General features: G+C 41.4%; 1 protein-coding gene across 1 annotated transcript in view; it reads right to left on the reverse strand.

Annotated features, from left to right (window-relative positions):
• The window catches only part of LOC142377500 (plexin-A2-like), a 78583-nt gene extending 71054 nt beyond the window's left edge, over positions 1 to 7529 (reverse strand). Inside the window, exon 1 of the mRNA XM_075461663.1 lies at positions 7182 to 7529. The gene's annotated coding sequence lies outside the window, so the exon portion shown is untranslated. The remainder of the gene's footprint in view (positions 1 to 7181) is intronic.
• Positions 7530 to 7915: the final 386 nt, after the last annotated feature.

The raw sequence follows: 7915 nt of genomic DNA on the forward strand, positions 1-7915 counted from the left end.
CTACACAAAGGCAATAACAGTATAAGACCACGGGGGCGGAAATCTGTCAGAACTACAATAGTCATAACAGCTTCTGTCTTCATGATTACAATCTAGCTGTGCAGGAGAACTTTGTGAAATTTTTGTACCTTTGGGTTTTTGGAGACATGAAAGAAGTTTATAGAAGTTTCCTCTTGGAAATAAGTTTAGACTGTGAGGGGGAAAAACTGCTGCTATATTTCTAAACAGTGTTTGCACTTTTCACTACTAAACTCACGTGAGATACTTTCGTCTGAGGTTTTCAGCAAATACACGAAGACGAGTCTATGGGGGGAAGGGACACTGTTGTACACGTTACACATGAATGGGTTGGGAGGGCGCCAGACGCAACAGAACTTGACTTCCAAATGAATAAATGAAGGCAATTAGTAGATCTGTTTACAATGTTGAGGAGACAGAAGTAGGTCAAACGTGGTAGACAGAAAGAAGGAGGGAGCCAGAAAGCCAGGGCCAGGGGCTGTCGCTGGTACCTACAGTGATGAGTCTGGGAATTAGGACATGAAAATGCCGTCTTTATTAACGATGACTTTTAAATGAATGTCATAGTGAATCACAAGGGACCAGTGGGGTTTATTAGAAGAAGCAATGTTTTGTGATCAGCCCACCGTGTTTTATCTGTGGCTGCGTTGTGGAGGGGAGGCCCGGGGCGACGGACTCGGTCTTCAAAGTTCCTATCACAGAAACATAGACTCAGGCCTCAGAAGGCATAATGTATAATATGGATGCCCACACTGCAGACACCCACAGGATATGTTCAACTTGAAGCCACACAGTGGGAACTTTATGATAGCTGGCCTGCAGTTAATTTACTACAACGTAAATTCAAACAATGGCATTTTCCCCAGATATTTCTCTCAGTGGGGATGGGGTATCTCATCACAATTTATTTATTTTTTGGATTACCAATGCTGATACTTTGAAAATCGCCTGTCTGTGTGTTACAGCATTGTTTTCATGTCAGCAAACATGACCCATAACTGCCTTTTCTCAATGCTTGTTGTTTAGTTTATTGGTCAGCACAGTTATTGCAGGCTTTAGGACTCTCTAGCCAGCCACTAATCTTGATAGTAGAGTAGGGGAGGATGTCTGTAGGGAGCAGTAAAACAGCACTATGTCTTTGCAACACGCTCTGCCTGTATTAACTGTAGGATGCTACGGGGAGCCTGGACAGAGGCAAATGTGACTTAGGGGATCAGTTCCAACACATCGCCACAACACTGTCAGCAGCCTGCTCTGCAATTCATGCCATTATCTCAGGTCGTATGCATTATACATGCAGATACACTACTATATCTGAAATTGCTGTTAAGAGCAGGGAGCAGATGAAGGGCACTGCTGCCACTGTTAGATTTAACCATGCATGCCATTCTCCTCCCTTCCTTCTCCTCAGTTCTGTCTCCTCCACCATAAATCTCATTGTCGGTCTTTCCTGGTTAATGGTGACCTCAAACTGGCTCATCTCAACTGCCGAAGCCCTTGCATTGCATATATGATGAGTGTAGAAAGGAGAGTCAAAGTGACCCCCAGCACTGTGATGAAAACCCATGCAGTTCGAGTGCAATACAGGGTCTTCTATAATTCAGTGATTGCAGAACAAGACAGAGTGAGCTGTGTTTGCTTTGGAGCCAGACAGCATGCGTGTGTAGTGCTGCGCTGTATTGACTGCCCAGGATGCCTCGTTCTTAGTGCTACTTAGATGCAAGAATAAAAACCTGGAGTAAAAAGAGGAGTACAATTGTGGTTCACAGTGATAAGTGGACACTGACTGAAGGAAACACGGAACAAGAGGAGCATAATTCGAGCATGCTCTCACCCAGATTCAGAGCTCACTAGCTGTGAGCTGTTTTATTTGGCTCAATAACTACTAGTCTGTTATCCATCCAAACAAAATAGCTGTAATTTTATTTTCTGCTCCCCCTCTTCTGACTTTCTGTCTTCTCTTGTTTGAGTAGACTTTCTGTAGAATAAAGCTCTACATTTGCTCAGACAGATTCACTTACAGATGTGCTGGGCTATATTGTCTTTGCATGCATAAATCAAAGGGAACTGACAGTAAAAATACATTACATTTGGCAGCCACTAGACTCCAGCAAACGTATGAATGAGAAAAATAATCAAAAACAGAGATACAGTGCATCCACGTGAAGCACATATGTTCATAATTCTCACACCACTGCACACAGAAATCAAAGAACTATTCCAAAGAAGCTTGCATGTTTTCTTTGCTTCCTCTCTCTTTGCCCATATGGCTTTGTGGGGTAGAAGATGCCAAGGTTGGGAGAAGCTGGCACAAATAATTACGATCAAAGAAATTACAATGCAAAAGGAACAGCTGCTACCTCCACTGCTGACAAATCACTATGAGCAAGAGGAGACAGTGATAGACGGCGAGTGTGGCAACAAGGAACAGGAAAGGGGAGGAGAGATGGTACATGTTCTACTATTCCACAAGTTTGACTTTAACCTCTAAGTATATCTGCTGCTCCCAAAACCAATTAACATTTAATCCACATTGCAAATGAGGCCTGTGGTGACCATTCATTCAAACTCTGTACTATTCAAGCATCTGCGCAGATTATGTTGGCCCATATCTGTGGTTAGATCTGCTCAGTTTGTTTCCAAATTTAACTTTTATTAATTCAGTCACTTGAATATTTTTTTTAAAAATGCACAGAAATACAAACAGTCTGGATAGATGTACAGTACCCTAGTGAACCACCCTGCCAGGACCACAGACAAAGATAAATTTCACTCTATATAAATTTACTGCAAGGGACACAAGTTTTTCATTTTTCTTTCTTTTTTTTTTTTTACAAAAGATTCTTCAGGTTAACACTTACAAAGCAGATTTAAACTTTCCTTTGTAATACGACAAAGGTCTTGATCCTCAAATTAAAATTGAATATCCTAATTCTATTAAGCCAAGTCCCGCTTGGTTTGTGGCTGCCAAGGAAGGATTACAATGCAGCAGTCTTAGTTGTAGTGCAGATACTCTGCTTCTAGAACATGTAACCTGATGAGGACCATTTTGCAGATGTTCCCACTGGGCAATCAAATGTGCATTTTCCAGGAACTGGTTGCTTGCTTTTTTTGTAAAACAATGCCAGACTATGCATTCAGCAGGTTCCACCAAACAATCTTGCTCTCCGTGGAACAAGGAGAAAAAAAAGTTGATAATGTCCTGTAAATCTCTAGTTTTGGAAATATTAATTTTTTTAAAACTGTCCTGAGCAACTTGTTTGATTTAAAACTTGTTTTGAAAGCTGGCATAACAAAACGGATGTTCTCAAATGCAAAACCAAAGCTCTTGAATTATCATCCTCTTATCACAACAATAAGAAATTGACAAGAAATCACAATACAATTTTTTAGGAATTCAACGAGATGATTCTCTCTCCTTTACAGCTCAGAATGAAAAACTGATGTTAAAACTGTGTTTTCTGTCTAATTAAGTCCTTTGAGGCCAAAAAGAGACCAGCTGCCACTACTTTTATGTCTGTGTTGGATTATGGCAATGTTTGCAGTGCTTACATACATTGGATACATACTTCATCACAAACCTGAAAAACCCTACACAGCACTGTACACTGTATGATTGGGTTGGATGATCTGCTTTGTCCTCTCTGGACTTAAACAGTGGCATGTTCTAATTTTAAGAAGCTATTTTGGTCTGCTTCCAACTTATCTACAAAAAAATGAATTGGGGAAAAAAAATGTATTTAAATAAGATGCTCCAGAAACCAGAAGCTGGTTTCACCAAACAAAGTTTAAATAAGAATAAACATTTACAATGTGAAACTACACATTTTCAGTTTTTGCATTTCATTTCTGTATCAAATTGTCATATTTCAATTGACAACTTTTTTAAATTTAATGTTTTGCTCCCTGATCATCAGATGTATGAGACTTTATAAAATGAAAATGAGTTTTGAAGACATCCAAACCTGGCACAGATGACTAGTTAAAAGAGAAGTAATTTAGCACTGCATGTCTGTAAAAATCAGTGTAAACAAAAGCTGAGATGTCGTGACTTTGTTGACTAAAATATGAGTTACGTTCATTTATACAATACTATACTCTGCATTTTGCAACTTAGACTTTCAAAATCTGGCTAATTAAGACATCTTTCAAAGTAATAGAAATACTGATTGAGATTTTCTCCTTTTGTGTCTCCACAGTCGCGTTCACCTGTCATGAACTAAGGAGTTATACTCATTACAATTTTCATGTGCATAGGTGCCCTTTAAAGAAAGAACAGATTACAACTTATCAAACTTAAAAAGTAATGCGCCAATACATTTCATAGAAAATTTCTCATCTTTGTCAGCTTTTTTACAACCATATGCTGCTTGCTTACACCAGCGTCAAAGAAGATGCTAAACTCACACATCAGCAAAGTTATTGCACTGTTTGTATCAACAACGGAGTGACAATCTGGAGGCAATGCACCATATTGCAGGACCGCCATGACTGCATGCTGAGTGCTGCCAAAGCTGCCATCTGGCAGGTGAGCTGCACACTTTCCACTTGTACCTCTCCTCCCTTTTACTTCTCCCCTCCACTGTTTGTCACCAGCTCTCTTTCGCTCTCTGTCTATTCCAGCCTTTATTAGTCTTTCTCACTCTCTATACTTATCTATTTCCACCTCTTACTCTCTTTCTCTCTCATGGAAGGTTCCTCATCTCCACCTGTGCATCAACCTCCCTCCGGGCTTGGATAACACACAGAAACGAGCGGAAGCGTGAACATTGAAAGGAGGATGAAGGGGGGAAAAAGAGAGGACAACAGAACATCAGCTGTGCCTGATGATCTGCCATATTTTGTTCTTTCCCCCCCTTTTTGTCTCCATCAGTGTCAGTTGCATATCACAGTTTTCTCTCCTCCATTATAGTCCTCTTACTCACCTCTCTTTTTATCTCTTATCTCCAGTGTGCACACTTATGTACAAAGACACGTCATGTGCACACATAGAACAGGCAAAAGTGTATCAGAGCACGCACGTGCAAATACTGACACACACAACACACACTGGGGGCTCGACTTCTTCCTCAGGCTGTAGCATCTGAACAGTCGTGTTTAATCAGTGTCTCCATGGGCAACGGGGGTAGCGGTTGGTGGAAGAGGTGAGGCTTGGAGGTGGGGGGTCTCCAGCTATGGGTGGTAACAATGAGCTGCTGTGCACTCACACACCGTGTAATTGCGTTACATTCACTAATTCGACTGATGTATTATTGCAGCAAGTGTGCGTCGCCTTTGCCCCTGACCCACATTGCACTCTCTGATATTCAAAATTACTCCAAAATCAATGTCGTGGATTGAACTGGTGGTCATTTATATCAAGAACTGTTTTTATCCTTCTTTTTGCAGTATTGCAGTGGTGTATTCATCATTCACTCTCCCCTCGATCCTCTTAAACTTACAGTAGCTCATTAATCTCTGTAGAGGTCTAAGATAACACTTAACTCCTTGCTTGTGGGGGAAAATGACAGAGACGGATGTTCTAAATTACTTCACCCACACTGGTCCAGTGTTGCCTCCTGGGTTAAAAGACTCCACAATAATGCAGTTTCACCTGCATTTCTCCTACACTCAAAACTGACACAGTAAGCATGGTAAAAGACTAAGGAATTAAAACTCAAAACTATCAATAGCTAATGTAGCAGAAGCCTCTTCTAAGTATTTTTCATATTAGACTGATCTAAACTGTGGATCAAAATATAGAAATTTGATTAAATTAGAATGGTTTTTCCTGTTAAACCTTACAATGTGAACTTTTATCAAGATTTTTTTATATCTCCCTCTTCAATCCCAATCAAAATCAATGACTACGGATGACATTTGACTACCTCAACAGCAACTTCTCTTTCTAGAAATTAGACTATGTCCTAGTTATGCTGCCTAATCTACAGTTTTAATCACTGTTTCCCTAAGAAAGATTTCTTCTAGCCCAGTTCCTGTAAAAACATATCATGCGTAAGCTTGTCGGTAATCCTGAGCAAATGGGAAGCTGTTCGACCACAGCTCAAGTCTCACAGACAGATATCTCTGAGTCTTGTCATTTAAGACCAAAAAAAGTCATTTGTGGTTTTCCATTTGGACTAAATGACCCTTCCTGATCAGCTGCCCCTCAACTTCACTTTAAAAGAACAAAAATTATCACAGACCAAACCTAAGCTTAATTTACTCTTATCAATGCAGCAGAGAGAGAAAGGGGGGAGAGAAAAAGGATGTGGAGATTCATTTAAATCCTAAAATTAGCAGGCAACTGATAAAATGCCGAAGCACATGACAGCCATGAGCACGCCAGGAGAGAAGCCAATCTCTTTCTCTCTCGCTCCACGAGCGGCTTTACCCACTCTGGAAGGGCCTGGAGAATAAAAGCTAGTCCAACTGGCCGGCCAGATAAGCCAGTCCAGAAAAAGCACACAGAGAGAAGAGGGAGTTCATCTGGTTTGCATGAGGGGTGAGAGTCAAAGAGCTGTGGATCCAACTACCACCCCTCCTCGCCCCCTCTGCCACCTCACACACACACACAGATAGGGAGCTCAAACAAAGATGCACTTGGTCAACAGCATGCATTGTTAAGGTTGGCACTGCTTACACTTCTGCTTGCTTTCAAACTAGGGCTTCATCTCAGCTCCTGCCCAGACTTATCAGCTTCCCAGTGGCTTGTCCTGTGCCCTGGCTGCCAAGGCTGCAGGAGGAGGCAGGGCAGCTGACTCTATCTCCAGGCTTAATTCTTCACACTCCTTTTTCTCCTGATGACCATTGATATGATGCACTGCTCAGAATAATCCACAAACTCTGGATAAATCCATGCATGCAAGCTGTAGCCCCCTTTGTGTGATGTACAGTAGAATTAAATATATCCCCTGATAATCCTGTTATTGGCATCCAACCTAATACAGTGCTGATCTGCTTTTGTCTGTGAATTTGATTGAAGCAGATGCATTTTCAGAGCATCAGCCCACATCTCTGGTTGTCACAGGTGGTCAGTAGATATGTGATAATAAGCCCATGAGGCGTTTTAAAATAAGCAAGCGCACAATGTCAAAGTCAACGCAACTTTCACCTTCTGCACAACTGCTGGATGCACCACATGCTGCTTTTCAGCCGCTTACAGTAAAGGGTAGACTGCTCACCTTGATATAGCAGGATACTCATTCATGAGTAGCTGAGATCCGGTGATTTCGCAGAGGTTTGAGGGGAACGTCCCGCTGCCGCCAGTCCGTCAGTAAATGTGTGAATACAGCCAGAAAAAAAACCTGCCGGTTAATATTTTCTACGCTGACGCGACGCACAGCTTATAAAGTAATATGAAAAACAGTGTGCATCTCCCGGCCAGCCGCTGAAGAGGAGATCCAGTATCCAGTGACCCTCAAGCCTTGTTCAGGGATTGATTTTTTATTTTTTTACCAATAGGATGCCACTGGACCTCTCTCGGTCTGCGTGTGTGCGAGTATCCCGGTGCTACATGAAGTCACCCATCAGTTCACTTGCACCTCACGTATGGTGGTGTGCGTTTTAGACCCAACCTCCTTCGCGTCATCCTGTGGCACAAAGTCACATGAAAAATGAATGTTCATTTATTCTTCAAATGAAATACTAACAATTATTTATATCGAGAACTACGTGATACATTTAATAAAGAGTAGACATAAACGTTTTTAGATGACCAGCTATGGTGATTTGTGTTATCAGGAGTGGATGGAGATAAAGCCAGTGTTCAAAACTCATCCTCTTGTAAAATGAAACGTATTTCATGCATTTGTGAAATGACTACTTTCTACGTGCCCAAACGGGTTGTACATTTTCAAACATGCGTGCACACCATCTCTGAAGGAAGAGGAAATTGTGTTGCAGTCACGCAGTCAGT

Source organism: Odontesthes bonariensis, chromosome 3 (genome assembly GCF_027942865.1).
Source record: "Odontesthes bonariensis isolate fOdoBon6 chromosome 3, fOdoBon6.hap1, whole genome shotgun sequence".
Taxonomy (NCBI): Eukaryota; Metazoa; Chordata; class Actinopteri; order Atheriniformes; family Atherinopsidae; genus Odontesthes; species Odontesthes bonariensis.